The following is a 16,335-nucleotide window of genomic DNA, read 5'->3' on the forward strand; positions in this document are numbered from 1 at the left end:
GGTTACCCGGACTATTTGCATTGTGTGCCCCCACCCAACCCCTCTTTTACGCTGCTGCTACTCTCTGTTAATCTTATATGCATAGTCACTTTAACTATACGTTCATGTACATACTACCTCAATTGGCCTGACCAACCAGTGCTCCCGCACATTAGCTAACCGGGCTATCTGCATTGTGTCTCTTTTTACGTTACTGCTACTCTCTGTTCATCATATATGCATAGTCACTTTAACCACATCTACATGTACATATTACCTCAATAAGCCTGATTAACCGGCGTCTGTATACAGCCTTGCTACTCTTATTTTCAAATGTCTTTTTACTGCTGTTTAATTATTTACCCCCCCCCACACACACACACCTTTTTTCACACTATTGGTTAGAGGCTGTAAATAAGCATTTTACTGTAAGGTCTACGCCTGTTTTATTCAGCGCACGTGACAAATAAACTTTGATTTGAAGTACTTTGAGGGAGAACAAACAGATCCTGTCAAGCTTTTGGACAATCTGGTACACCAGTTAACATCAATTTGCAGCAGAGTAGTCAACCCTATGGCAAAAATGTATGTCCTGAAGGATGCCATTGATGGACATCTCAGTCCATCACCATACCTTGGGTACCTTTTCGAGAGCATGGTGTACCAACTCAGTCTTGCGCCAGAGGACAAAAAGGTCATTCGGAGACAGTGCATCAACTACATTGTTGCTTTTTAAGCAAGGAGCTGCAAGCAAGGCTCCCTTGCCACACTCAAATGCGGAGGTTGAACAGCTGTTCAGCCAAATGAGTGTGGTCAAGTCAAAGTTAAGAACTAGAATGTCACTGCACACTCTCAGCTCCATACTCCTGGTGCGGTTTGGACTGAGCATAAACTACCAAGTGAAGTTCTGCAGCAGCGTACAGCTTTAAGGCCACTCCATCCTCTTCTGCTGGTTCCAGCTCCGTGACAATGCAGTTGGACAGTGAAGATGAAGCGGATTTCCTTGCCAATCTATGATTCATCGTATTTACAGTACGTATGCAAGGGGTGGACTTTCTGGAACTGGCGGAGACACACAGCTGATGGTGACAGTGTGTATTGCAGTGTGTGCGAGAACAGTGGCATTATCTGGAGGAAACCGTTGAGCAGCTAGCCAGCCAAGCAGCACAACAACCTGGAGAGAGCTGGAGAGAGATGCCTAGCGCATATATCATTATTTGAGTTAAGTTGCTGAAATAATAAGATAGCATATATACCTTTTTATTAGCCTGTACCTATAATTGTTGATCAGTTAGGTAGCATGTTAACTAACTACCAATACACTGCTTAAGACTACAATTGTTCAGAATGTGTAGGTGTACTAGTTAAAAAGAAAATAAATCAAATGTAATTGTTCAATAATGTGTAATTGTTCAATAATTCAATGTGTTGTGTTTAAAAATACAAATGTGATCATATAAAATGTGTTGTGTTTAAAAATACAAATGTGATCATATAAAATGTGTTGTGTTTAAAAATACAAATGTGATCATATAAAATGTGTTGTGTTTATATGTCAAATCATATTTTTCGCCGAGATGGCCAGAGTAACGTTATTGTGTGTTCTACGTAATGACGCAGTTTTACGTTATTACGTAATTATGTCATCACGCAATGACATCACAACGTCATTTAGAAACTTTTATCAACAAATCGATCTGCCTCTAGCAACTTCCCCTGAAAATTAGTTGGCAACACTTCTTCCGCCTCCTTGGGAAACCACAAATGGAATTCAGAACTCAGGGGAATTTGACTCATTCTTTAATAGAAAACATGAGTAACTACAGTATCACTGTTATTTCCCAGCCATTCTTGACTCTTTTTACTTGAATGAAATTGACTCATTATGTAGTAATCTGATGAAAATTGCACCATTAGGGCTGCAAATTTATGGTAACCTTCCCCACCCACCTTGATGACCTTGGCTTTTTCAACCATCAAAAGTAAAACATTTCCCTAAGAGCTCCCACCCCAAGGTCATTTCCCTAAGAGCTCCCACCCCAAGTCATTTCACTAAGGGCTCCCATCCCAAGGTCATTTCACTAAGAGCTCCCACCCCAAGGTCATTTCACTAAGAGCTCCCACCCCAAGGTCATTTCACTAAGAGCTCCCACCCCAAGGTCATTTCACTAAGAGCTCCCACCCCAAGGTCATTTCACTAAGAGCTCCCACCCCAAGTCATTTCACTAAGAGCTCCCACTCCAAGGTCATTTCACTAAGACCTCCCACTCCAAGGTCATTTCACTAAGACCTCCCACTCCAAGGTCATTTCACTAAGACCTCCCACTCCAAGGTCATTTCACTAAGACGTCCCACCCCAAGGTCATTTCACTAAGACCTCCCACTCCAAGGTCATTTCACTAAGAGCTCCCACCCCAAGGTCATTTCACTAAGAGCTCCCACCCCAAGGTCATTTCACTAAGAGCTCCCACCCCAAGTCATTTCACTAAGAGCTCCCACTCCAAGGTCATTTCACTAAGACCTCCCACTCCAAGGTCATTTCACTAAGACCTCCCACTCCAAGGTCATTTCACTAAGACGTCCCACCCCAAGGTCATTTCACTAAGACCTCCCACTCCAAGGTCATTTCACTAAGAGCTCCCACCCCAAGGTCATTTCACTAAAGTAGTGGAGTAGTTTTATTTCACCATTTAAAAAATAAATCATTTGAGGAGTGTATGGAACCCCTCTTTTTGCTGGGACCACCACTTTTAAACTCACATTGACTTTAATGTGTCAAGTCACGTCGATGTTCGCACACAAAATGTGTAAATGAACAGCTTAGAAAAATCTATTCCTTTTGCCCATCTCCTCATAAGGTCAGAAGATCCACTCATTCAGCCACTGAGAAGATAAGCCTGTCAATCGTAAATATGAGGGATGAAACCAATTCTGTTTACGCTCTGCAATGTACCAAATCAATGGAAAGACAGTGTTTACGCTCTGTAGTGTACCAAATCAATGGAAAGACAGTGTTTACGCTCTGTAGTGTACCAAATCAATGGAAAGACAGTGTTTACGCTCTGCAGTGTACCAAATCAATGGAAAGACAGTGTTTACGCTCTGCAGTGTACCAAATCAATGGAAAGACAGTGTTTACGCTCTGCAGTGTACCAAATCAATGGAAAGACAGTGTTTACGCTCTGCAGTGTACCACATCAATGGAAAGACAGTGTTTACGCTCTGCAGTGTACCAAATCAATGGAAAGACAGTGTTTACGCTCTGCAGTGTACCAAATCAATGGAAAGACAGTGTTTACGCTCTGCAGTGTACCACATCAATGGAAAGACAGTGTTTACGCTCTGCAGTGTACCACATCAATGGAAAGACAGTGTTTACGCTCTGCAGTGTACCAAATCAATGGAAAGACAGTGTTTACACTCTGCAGTGTACCACATCAATGGAAAGACAGTGTTTACGCTCTGCAGTGTACCAAATCAATGGAAAGACAGTGTTTACGCTCTGTAGTGTACCAAATCAATGGAAAGACAGTGTTTACGCTCTGCAGTGTACCAAATCAATGGAAAGACAGTGTTTACGCTCTGCAGTGTACCAAATCAATGGAAAGACAGTGTTTACGCTCTGCAGTGTACCAAATCAATGGAAAGACAGTGTTTACGCTCTGCAGTGTACCACATCAATGGAAAGACAGTGTTTACGCTCTGCAGTGTACCACATCAATGGAAAGACAGTGTTTACGCTCTGCAGTGTACCAAATCAATGGAAAGACAGTGTTTACACTCTGCAGTGTACCACATCAATGGAAAGACAGTGTTTACGCTCTGCAGTGTACCAAATCAATGGAAAGACAGTGTTTACGCTCTGCAGTGTACCACATCAATGGAAAGACAGTGTTTACGCTCTGCAGTGTACCACATCAATGGAAAGACAGTGTTTACGCTCTGCAGTGTACCAAATCAATGGAAAGACAGTTTAAAAAATATATATATATATTTTTCCTTTATTTAACTAGGCAAGTCAGTTAGGAACACATTTTTATTTTCAATGACAGCCTAGGAACAGTGGGTTAACTGCCTGTTCAGGGGCAGAATGACAGATTTGTACCTTGTCAGCTCGGGGGTTTGAACTTGCAACCTTACGGTTACTAGTCCAACAATCTAACCACTAGGATACCCTGCCTGCTGTTTACATTCTGCAGTGTACCAAATCAATGGAAAGACTGGATCAAAGACATTTTTGACTTCCTGCGCTAAGCTAAGGCCTGTATTATTGCATGGTCACCTGTGTAAGTAATAAAGGTATTGCATCCCAAATGGCACTCTATTCACAATAGTGCACTACTTTTGACCAGGGCTTTTTGGGTTCTGGGCAAAATTAGTGCACTATATAGGGAATAGGGTGAGGGCCTTCCCTTCCCTTCTTCTGCCCTTCTATGAGCTGAGCTGTGCTGGGCATGCCATGCCATGCATGTGAACCCCAATGATCAAATATGGTCTTGTTAACACCCCAGGGATTATAAATGGGGCGGCAAGTTCAAACCCCCGAGCTGACAAGGTACAAATCTGTCGTTCTGCCCCTGAACAGGCAGTTAACCCACTGTTCCTAGGCTGTCATTGAAAATAAGAATTTGTTCTTAACTGACTTGCCTAGTTAAATAAAAATTAAATAAAAAATAAATGGGAACTGGCCCAGAAAGGCAAAAACATTGGGAGGGTAGAGTGGGATGTGATGGGGAGGGGAGTGTGTCGGGGTGGGTCGTTTGGGATGGTTTCGGGGGGCTATGGTATGAACCCACCCAACGATAATACAAGGATGTAAAGGCACTCTGTTCCAAATATAGCACTGTGGGGAGCGCTCATGTTTGTCAGTTTAATTAAAGGTAACCAAATGAGACTTTGTAACCTTGTCTACCTATTACAGAAATGATGTATGGAACCCGTTTATAAAAAAATCTGCAATACAAGGAATAGGAATTGACACAACATCATCTAATGATTTGTACCAGTGCAGACCTTGCTATCAGAAATCCCAGAGAATATCAACCTCCATGGGGTGAATTCCCCCCTCATTTCCAGGCTGGAAATGTGTCAGCCAGACAGCATGTCTTACGTCTGGCAGTATAGCAGTTAACTTGAACAGCTAGCCTAACCCAGAATGTCGATGTGTGTTTAGATACCGCAGCAGATGAGCGTTTTCGGAACGGAATCATTAGCTAACAGGCGTGCAGAATGCATCTGATGTGTCCAGTCACATCCAGTCCCTTTTCTCTCTGCCCATCAGTCCAGTTGTGGTTAGTGGGACAGAGTGGGACTGACACAGATTGACTTGACATGGCAAGAGCCCGTAGCGAGGCTCGCCGCACCACTGACCCCTGGGTAGCTCCCCTTAATCTGAGGGCATAGCCAGGGACAGGCACCATGAGGCGATGTGTGTAAAGATCCTTCAGGGCCTGCCTGTCACCCTGCCCAAACCTCTCTCACAGTGTACACACACACACACACACACACACACACACACACACACACACACACACACACACACACACACACACACACACACACACACACAGATAGAAATGCGCGCATGCACAAGCACCCTCCACCCCTATTCTTCTGGCACACTGGGGTCCTAGTCGTGTCCCATCACTCTCCACTATAGAGGAAGGCAGGTCCGTCGCATCCTACTGTCAGAGAGGCCGTAAAGAGAGAGATGTCGGCTGAGACAAGCCCATGCTAAGCTGAGCTGTGCTTTCTGAAACACCTTGTTCATGTGGGATCTTTAGGAAACGTATCGTGATTCATGCAGGACATACACTGTAGCACGTCAATGCCTGATTGGTAAGGGTTTAAGTTTACAATTTGCGTCACCACTGTGTCGGTGGGGACTTTTTTAAAGGGATACCCTTTGCATAATACTTGCAGCGTTCACTGTGGTCTTACACCACAGTGAATGTGTACAGTGTTCTGATAGGAATGTACACTCATAGACGAAAGAGTTCCAAAAGGGTTCTTCAGGTGTCCCCATAGGAGAACCCTTTTTGGTTCCATGTAGAACCCTCTGTGGAAAGGATTCTACATTGAACCCAAAAGGGTTCTACCTGGAACCAAACGGGTTTTACCTGGAACCAAAAAAGGTTCTTAATAAAAGGGTTCTCCTGTGGGGACAGCCAAAGAACCCTTTTAGGTTCTAGATAGCACTTTTTTTCTAAGAGTGTAGGTTACACTATGATTTGTCCTTAATGTGATGACCCTCCCATTGTCTGCATGGTTCGGATTGTGCAGCGGGAATAAAGGGGTGAATTCGTTTCTGGTACATTCCCTGTCACATCCTCACAGAGCTCAGATAGTTGAAAGTAATCTCCTTGCACCATTCACAATGAATTGTAATTGTTTTCTCCCTGGGGGTCTTAGCTATGACCTCTAAATGATTGTCCGGACTTATCTGTTTGAGTTGGGCTTTTATTATGAAAAGTACCCATATCTATGGGGCCAGAACAGAATAGCTTTATAGCTCAATAAAGAAGCCTAGATTTAACATTTAACCCACTTAGTCATAGCGAGAAGTTTTCATGGTTTAACCTGATTCTAAGCTGATGACTATAATAGGAAACTATTTTGGGGAGTAGTGTTGCTGCTTTATTTTGGACTCATGGTGGCCCTCCTGCTTGCCTGTTCAGCCTGAGGTGTCCAATAACCCAATTTGAGTTGACTTCGCTTGTCCAGGGAGAGAGGCGGCCTGGGGCTATGGAATGGGATAATTCAAGGATAGTCAAAGATAGAGCGCACATTCACACACTCACGTGCAATGCTTGAGTGAGCTAATTCGGTTCCTTTTAGGGGCTGCCTTGCGATCACATCTACAGTAGTTGATGATCAATATGGAACATATCTCGACTCCCCTTCGCTCTAACTAGACCTTATATTCTCTCGTTGAATTTTGTCTATTATCTCAATAAAGTTTTATAAAGTTCGTCATTATGAAAACTCCTGTCTTTAAATGAATATTTTCTGTGAAGTTTGAATAATTCAACTGAGTAGTGAAGTGTAGTTGAGCATCTGAACTACACTTTACTGTTCAGTTGAATTATTCAACTTGAGCCTTGGTAATGCATGAGTCATTCTTCACTTATGGACAAACCTCTTTGTTGACAATGAATCAGAGAATATGGATGAAATGGATATGAATTAAACCAGCTCCCTGCCGACTCCTGATTATCAGACCAAATGGTGCGTTGATGGCATTAAACAAGGCAATTGGTGAAAACAGAGTGGTGAGAAACGTATCCATCCCTCGCTCACAGCAGATCGAAACATTTCTTCAAATGATCAACCAGTATTTACGAAATGAACGAGAGTGAGAATGTTCAGACGCTTGATGTGTGTATAGTAATTATGTTGTGTCATTTCCCCTCAAACGTCATGAACAATGATATTATTCATAAAAGTGGCGTGAAAAAAAAGAAGAGAAATGTCCGGTTTTTTTAACCTTTATTTAACTAGGCAAGTCAGTTAATAACAAATTCTTATTTTCAATGATGGTCTCGGAACAGTGGATTAACTGCCTGTTCAGGGGCAAAACAACACATTTGTAGCTTGTCAGCTCCAGGATTTGAACTTGCAACCTTTCGGTTACTAGTCCAATGCTCTAACCACTAGGCTATGCTGCCAGTTCCACTTCACATGTGACGTGATTCATGTTATTGATTCATAAACTGAAAGAAAATCTAAAATCCACTTGAATACTACGTCACAACTATTCCACGCTCCATCCCTAAGTGATTTCGCCCCTATATATTTTTGTCAATATTGATTGATATCTTCATTAATTGCCAGGCGGCGTCGGACCAGGTGCTGCGTGTGTGGAGCTCGGGGATACAGTGTGCTGTGAACGTCATGCCTTATTAAGAGCCGGGCCCGACGGCCTCGGAGCGAGCAGTAAGCCATTGTTGGACTTGGCAACAGCTTATAGCTCCCTGGGGTTTGTGCCATAAAAGGTCTTTCTGTTAGCAGCCCGAATGCTTATTGTAGAAAAATTGTCCCTCAAAATAATTAGCATAGAAGAATGCAAAATGCATAATGTTAGGCAATTGACAGCTGCTTAGCTGAAACAAAGGGCTGTAAAATGGCTTTTGGTGTGAGCAGCACTTCTCATGGAAATGAACCATTGCCTGCCTTTTGGGGGCAAAGGGATATATCTATGTGGTTATGCTAATTGTGTACTCACTCATATAGCTGATAAAGTATTAGTGTATTTAGTTCCATATTCATTTGTATTCAACTGGGATGCATAGGCTAGATTGTCCTCTCTCTCTTTGTCTCTGTGTCTCTCTCTCTCCCTCTTTCTCCCTCTCTCTCTATCTCTCTCTCTCTCTCCCTCTTTCTCCCTCTCTCTCTATCTCTCTCTCTTCTCCCTCTTTCTCCCTCTCTCTCTCTCCCTCTTTCTCCCTCTCTCTCTCTATCTCTCTCTCTCCCTCTTTCTCCCTCTCTCTCTATCTCTCTCTCTTTCTCCCTCTTTCTCCATCTCTCTCTCCCTCTTTCTCCCTCTCTCTCTATCTCTCTCTCTCTTTCTCCCTCTTTCTTTCTCTCTTTATATCTCTCTCTCTCTCTCTCCTCTTTTCTCTCTCTGTCTCTTTATCTCTCCCCTCTTTATCTCTCTTTATCTCTCTCTCTCTCTCTCTCTCTATATATATATATATATATATCTTTATATCTCTCTCTCCCTCCTTCTTTCTTTCTCCCTCTATCTCTCTCTCTCTCCCTCTGTCTTTCTTTTTCTCTCACTCGCTCTCTCTCTCTTTATGTCTCTCTCCATCTTGTGTCAAGTGAACGTCATTTAGGGACAAACGTGCAGAAATGTCACACAGAAAACTACTGTTTTATTTAAGAAAAGGTTTCAATCATTTATGATTATTTTAGGATCCACAAGATTCCTGGTGTCTACGCAGCAGGCTGGCAACATCCCAACATAACCTTTGCAGAATAACATCCTCCAAAAGAACTCCCTTGTTGCGATAACTAGAAACAAGTTATCACATTCTTGCCTGAATACTTCTGGAATGGGGTTAGTTGAGTCCTTGGGGTCCTCAAAAGGTTGGGGTTGTGGGATAGAACACATATTTAAGTAATGTAAAGTGCTAACAGCATGTATTCATAGAGGGAGGATTCCAGAAGGTTGTGTGATTCCAGAATGATGTAGGCTATGGAAAGGACTGGCATTATCTCCAACATTCCAGACAGGGACAGTGCCCTGTGCTTAGTATGCTAATTCTCCCTCTAATTCAGCTTTGGGCGCATAAACAAAAAAGTGAGCAGTGGCATAGGCATCATGCCCATTGGGGGCAAAAGCGGCACGTGCCCCCTCAAATTTGTTATATATATATATATATATATATATATATATATATATATATATATATAAAAAATAAAAATATTTGTTGTTGTTTCTGTGTAATACTACTAGCCGGTTAGCAATTTTATGACGTTGGCTTTAGCTAGCCCAGATAGGATCCCAATCTCCCAACCTCATAACTAGGTACCAAGAAGCCATTTCAGGCTATCAATCAAGTTAGAGTAGCTAGCTTGTCTAACTAACTATCTTAGGCGTCATCCCTGCTGGCAAGGTTGGTAGACTTTAGAAAAGCAACCAATTACTAAATGTACTGAATAAGACTAACATTCCTTTCAATCTTTTACCCTGATTTTAGCAGAGAAGCATATTTAGTTTCTTTAAAAAAATAACCACCAGTCAGGAGGATACAGACAACTCAAGAGGTATGCTTAGACATGCAAAAGAATAAACATATTTTTGACATAGAATCAAAAATGGTTCTAGAAAAAGCTGTTTCAGGTCTTTGAAAAATGCAAAATTCTACAACTTCGACTGCCCCAGCCATCCTCATGTACTTTGTGCCCCCTCAGATTTTCATGGATGACGCCCCTGAGCAGTGCTGCTGTGATTGTGAGGAGATCAGGTGTCTGCGGCTGTATAGGGCTAATTACTGGCAGATGATTCATCACAGAGGACATGTGGACTGACTGACTGACTGACGGACGGACTAACTGTCTGACTGGCTGGCTGGTTGACGGACCGAGTAACTGACTGACTGACCAACTGGCTGGCTGACTTGTTTACTGACTGACTTACTAGCTAACTGACGGACATACGGACGGACTGATTGTCTATCTGTCTGACTGGCTAATTGGCTGACTGACTGATTGGTTGACTGACTAGCTGACTGACTGACTTACTGGTTGGCTGATTGGGTGACTGACTAGCTGACTGACTGGCTGGCTGACTGACTGGCTGACTAGCTGACTGACTGACTGACTGACTGGCAGGCAGGCAGGCAGGCTGACTGGCTAAGGCCAGAGGATGAAACATGGCCGATCTGTCAATATGAGCTATCTTCAAGAAGACGGGGCCCCACCTTTCCTCCCCTCCCCCGGGGGTTGCAGTGCTCTTTCTAGGTTCAGATGTTTTAGTTTGGTTTTCAAGGCATCAACTTGATAGAATGCAGAAGCATGCAGAGAGATCCTATAAATTATACCTCTGGATTCTATGTGTAATTATATGGAAGCGTGTACTGTATATAATATGGTGCTCCAGACGGTATGATTCTACACCCTTTAAACGTGTATGTAAAGCATAACTACACCCTGGGAAAGTGATTGTGTCATACGAAGTTCATAAAGGATTGGAGAAATGACTGAGATTTACTGAAATAGATCTCATTCGTTACTCCAGACCTTGACATGTATGGACAGCTCTGTCGCCTCTAATTCCAGTCATGTTGATGGCCTGGTTCCACATTGGAACCAATGCATCATTTGGTGGGGAGACATACTTTATCTCTCTCTTATCTTTAACAAATTCACATTGAACACTAACTTCCTTCAAATCCCAGTATAGTCTTCAATCATAAAAAAAAATCACTGTTAATATTGAGCCAACAGAATCATTTCCATCACAATATCTCTTTCTGTGTTCACTTTGGAGATGTCCGTCAGAGGGCTGTAGCGATAGGCAGCAGTGATATCCCTGCTCTCTGCTTCACAATCTTTAAAAGTTGAACTGGCGCAGCAGCAGCACGCCCATTCTCCCATTGTTCCCAGAGCAGAGTGCCAGGCGCTTGGTATTCCCAGCACAGGCCGACCGCTTCAAACTTCGGCCCGGAGGAGGATAGTCAGTGCATTAGGAATCCAGCCTAGTGCCACTGGTTCTCACACAGAGCTTTCCAACCCAATCTTGGTCTGTGGTGTATGCCGTTCCTCCTCCTTCCCCCTCCCCAGCCCATCCCTATGGACTATCATGTGCATCATCTCCAGAGGAGTAGCGCTTGTTTTAGTTCTTTTGAGTTATGGCTGTGTAACTTATTTACTTCTATTATTTCAACTGTTGTCCCTGTGTATACTGCAAGTCCACTCCACCGCAACACGAAACCAGAAAGTCCCCTCATTCGGGTGTTGCAACAGGAACCGAGTCAGACTTCTCCTAAAACACTTGAATTATGTGCCGCGCTGTGTAATATTTCATCCACTGTCATAGGACAGGAAAATCCTAAAACCATTTGTATTTTGTTTAGCAGTCACCCTAAATCATCAAGGACTTGAGAGAGGCCTCTCACCTGTTTTCTCATGAAACGGTCCCTTTCACATCAGCAGTCCAGCTGGTTTCTGTACTCTCCTGGCTTGATTAGAAGGCATGAGAGAGAGAGAGAAAGAAAGAGAGAGCGAAAGAGAGAGAGAAAGAGAGAGAGAGAGAGAGACCCAGACTGATGGTGATTTATTTTCTTAACATGACATCTGTCTAAAGTGTTTTTTTTTTCTTAAAGCCTTTCGTCAGTCACTTCTGTACCCTGACGAACCAACCTCTCTCAGTTGTGCTTCATATGTTACGCTTCATGCTGTTTTGAAGGGGAATAAAGTCCTAATGTTCAATCAAAATACACCATTCCTCTTGTTTGTTTAATGTTAAAGGGAGGGCCAGTGCCATTCAACGTCGTTCTTGCTCCCCGGGCCTCTTCCAGGCTGGGCTGGTGGTAGTGTGATGGACATTATTTGGCTACACTAGCGTTAGTTTGATCGACAGTGTTTGGCTCCACTTGTGGTGCTACCGTAGTAAATGATGGACAGGGTCATAGTGGGGGACAGTGGCTCAGTGTACTGGGTTCTGCCCTCGGAGCACACAGACTGCAGACACTCTGTTCTGGCCCCATGGGGGGTTACAGAGCTCTAACCCTCTTACAAATCTCTCAATTGTGCTACTCAACACACAAACGACAGACACACACGCACTCACACACACACACACACATGCATACACAGGCCCCACATGATTGTTATCAGGCCTCTCTCCCTAATAACACACAACCACCTTAAATCACCATCCGTGTATTACATTCACCATACACTCACCATACACTCACCATACACTCACCATACACTCACCATACATTCCCTATAGATTTGACTATGGTGATCACATCTTAATGGGGTATCCATCCAACATCTAATACAAGAAGTGTGATTAGGAGAAGTAGGTGCTGGAAAGAAAAGCCCTGCTTGTGAGCGGAAGAGACGTGTCCACCCTCAGTTCCTAGAGGCTCCTTGCCAATATTTGCTCATGTTCCCTCAACTGAGATCTCAGCCCGGCTGAATGTTGTATGAACACAAGCTGCGAGTGATGTCATTCATTGAGCCGGGGGACCCGGGGTTTGAATCCCAGTAATGAATTGTGAATGGGAACAGATTAGTTGCAGGCAGCAACTCCCTAGCTCCATAGCTGGCTTCTTGAACGGTTGCCATCTCTCCTGGGGAATGGTGTGTGGAGCCGGGCGCTCTTTATTCGATACTTGTTAGCACGTGCACTTACCAGGTCAGTCAGCAGTCAGTCAGGCTGGAAACAAGGAAGGTTAATGAGTCCATGAGATGTTGGCTGAACTGTTTTGGGAGTCAAAACCACCATTGTGAGTGATTAGTTATGCAAATAGATATAGGATAAATCAGCTATCTGTCAGTATCGGGTTAGATTTATTGCGACAGCAATATAAGCTAAGAACACAGTGGTTCATTGTCTACATTGTCTTTAAATCTAGTCACCTACAGTATGTGCACTATTTCTTTGATCACAAGAAAGGTACTGTTTTAAGGGCAAGCATTGAGTCATTTTCTAAATATTTTCCAAATGGCCTGTTTCTGTCAAGTGTTCGCTGTAGTTTCTGTACAAATGTCTACTGAAAGTCAATAATATACCTGTACATCTTTGATGCTTGATATGGTTCCTACTTGATTCACACTGAATGTATAAAACATGCTCATTCCATGACATTGTACCATGTAAATCGCTGTGAAATAACCTTACCATAATCCTAAATATTGTATTTTCAGCTGTTCGAAACTGGTGTACAAAACCGAAATTAAAAGACAAAAAAACACAACTTAAGAACGGAAGCATAGAAATAGCGCACAGAGAACAGATCTATCACTTCTTAGACTTGTTTTCAATGAGAATGACAGATCTATAACACACATTTCTATATGAATTTGGTCGGGTCTGCATAAAATGCAGCTTTAAGTCATCGTAGTAAACAACTTAGTGACTCGGCTTAAAGAAATAAGGCGTAGTAAGTTCTCTTTCTTTAGGAACAAAAAGAGTGAGGCTTTAAAGCAAACATTCCAACATGAAATCCACCTAAGACCATAATAGCATTTTGGTATTCCCACACAAGTTTCTTTAAGCCCCGTTAATCATGTGCGTTGTACAATCTTTTTGGCGACTGCGTTCTTAACTGGTGAAGTCACTAATACCAGCCGATTAGTGGATTGCTTGTGAGGCTGTGACCCTAAAATAGCATGGCTGGTCTGCAGCTGACCCATAATAAACATGCATCAGATTGGCCTATTGGATGAGCTGCTTTACTATCCAGCGTGTGTATGGATTTCTATAGAGTGCATGCAACCTCGATAAACACAGCGCTTCTTTATGTCTTTCACGTAAGCATACGACTACCAATAATTAGGAATGTGGAGTTAGTTAATAATCAGGTGGCGACCCTGTGTGTGTGTGTGTGTGTGTGTGTGTGTGTGTGTGTGTGTGTGTGTGTGTGTGTGTGTGTGTGTGTGTGTGTGTGTGTGTGTGTGTGTGTGTGTGTGTGTGTGTGTGTGTGTGTGTGCATGTGTGTGTGCTCCTATTCCCTGTAGCCCCTTACATACATCAGCCAGACAGACTCTGCAAGGCACAGTAATTGCTCCCCCTAAACGTTAAGGCAATCAGCAGCTCAATCAGGCCCCAGCGTTACTGCGTAGTACAATGGGAACTGCACTACTCAACACAGGAGGAGCATTCTAGGGGCCCCCAAATCTCTGGAACTAATGACTGTGAATATGTGGCCCAGAAGTATGTGCCCTAAAGAGATGCAGCTAGCTAAGCAGAAATATGGAAACCTGGGGTCGGATTCACAAAACCTTCTTAAGAAGACGTTTCTTCTTAACTGCCATTTTTTCCTTAGCTACGAAGAAAGTTAAGCAAAGTTGCTATTCCTCAATAAAGTTATTGGCAATGTTCTTAAGGTTTTTCCTAAGTTTCTTCCTAAGAAAAAAATTAAGAAGAAATGGGATTCTTGAAAATAATGCTTTAGGATTTCTTCAAAGGAAATCGTTTTCTTGAACGTTTTCTTGCACCACAGACCCAGTTGGCTACCAGATTTTTTAAATACAGCAAGAATACAAATGAAACACGCATTATCTAGCTAGCTAGTAATTAACAACATATTACAATATTGTAGAAGTGTTAAATAGCTAGCACTATCTTGCCAATTTGCAAAGAAGCACTTGGCGGACTTAGCTAACGCTAATGTTGTTAGCTATGTTGGCTCTAATGTCTTTACAGGTTAGCTAGCTAATGTAGCTAACTAACTTACCGGTCGCGCAGTCACTCTACCACCATCTCTATGATGGACGACACCTTCTCCTCCAACTAGTCCACGTGAATGGTCCTTCAGCTCACCTTCTTCTTAGCAGCTGACTTGATGTCGGACCACTTGTTTTTTTACGGCGTCACTGTCCCTTGCCATACCCCCGACGGCAGAGACAGACTCAGCCACTGTCGCCCATCCTTTCTTTTTGGTCTCTGCAGTGACCCCGCAGTTATCAAGCCTCCCATACAGCAACCTTTTCCTGGCTGCTATGTCCTCCACCATCACTTCAATCTCTTTTCTTGGTTATCCATGTTTGATTTTTATATGGCTCGTCTGACGGCTATAATGTGTGAAAAATAACCAAATAACCAAATCCTATCATCCCTGTCACATAGGCTTATTTATTGGTTTTAAGCAATTTCTTAAGAAATATTATTTCCGAAGTCCATAAGAAAACGACGATTTCCTAAGAACATTTTGAGGAATTGCCTTTACGAACTATCTTATGAACTTCCAATTTTTTTCCACAAGAAACTTCTTATGTTTTTTTCGTAAGTAGTGTTTTGTGAATCCGGCCCCTGGAGGCAGGCAGGCAACACCCTACAGAAAAAGAGAAAACCCCCCAGAAATACACTTGTTGGAAATATGAACCCCTAACGCCCCACCTATCTAACTCGGGACTCCAGGAGCATGCTGGAACCTGCCTGGGCAGAAGCCAGTGTGTACAATACATAGAACAGTGCGGATCTGTATCTCCTCTGGGCCCTCTCAGTCAGTCAATGTTCTTCATTCTGCCAACGGAACACTGCAAATGGTTCTGAGGGATTCTAGAGCTTCTAGAGATGCCACACTGATACTGCACGTATGTGTCCTTAAATAACATGGATGTCAGGGTGAAGACATGTCTGCTGTAACCTAATTTGAGAGAATTATAGGTTTCAGGCTGCTTTTGACACCTCTTTGGTCGATTACTAAAATGGTAGTCCAACAAAACCTGACCAGAATATACTGGAAAGAGCAATTAAGGCCCACTGTTATGTACTCAACATATGTGTGCTGACCTAGATCTCCCTATATACAGTATAAAACAATGGAAACTTACAAAAACAATGCGTCGGTGATCTTCTAGTAAAACTAAATTATAAGTGAATATAATATATGTATTCATCTTTACTAACCAATGAAATGCAAGTCATCAATCCAATCCTCTCGCTTCTCTGTGACCTAGAAAAGAGGATCAGCATCTGCCTTCATCAGGGAGAAAAATATCCGCTACTTTACAGTATTTTTATGAATTACTCTCATTATTTAAGGTCACTGATCTACTGTGAGAGAAGTTTCACGGAGCAACATACTGCACTATCTAAATCTTCATAGGACATCTCGCATGAATATTTATGAGCAGGACAGGCAGACGTCATTCTCATGAGCTCTGAGGAAT

This window comes from Oncorhynchus tshawytscha, linkage group LG07 (genome assembly GCF_018296145.1).
Source record: "Oncorhynchus tshawytscha isolate Ot180627B linkage group LG07, Otsh_v2.0, whole genome shotgun sequence".
Classification (NCBI taxonomy): Eukaryota; Metazoa; Chordata; class Actinopteri; order Salmoniformes; family Salmonidae; genus Oncorhynchus; species Oncorhynchus tshawytscha.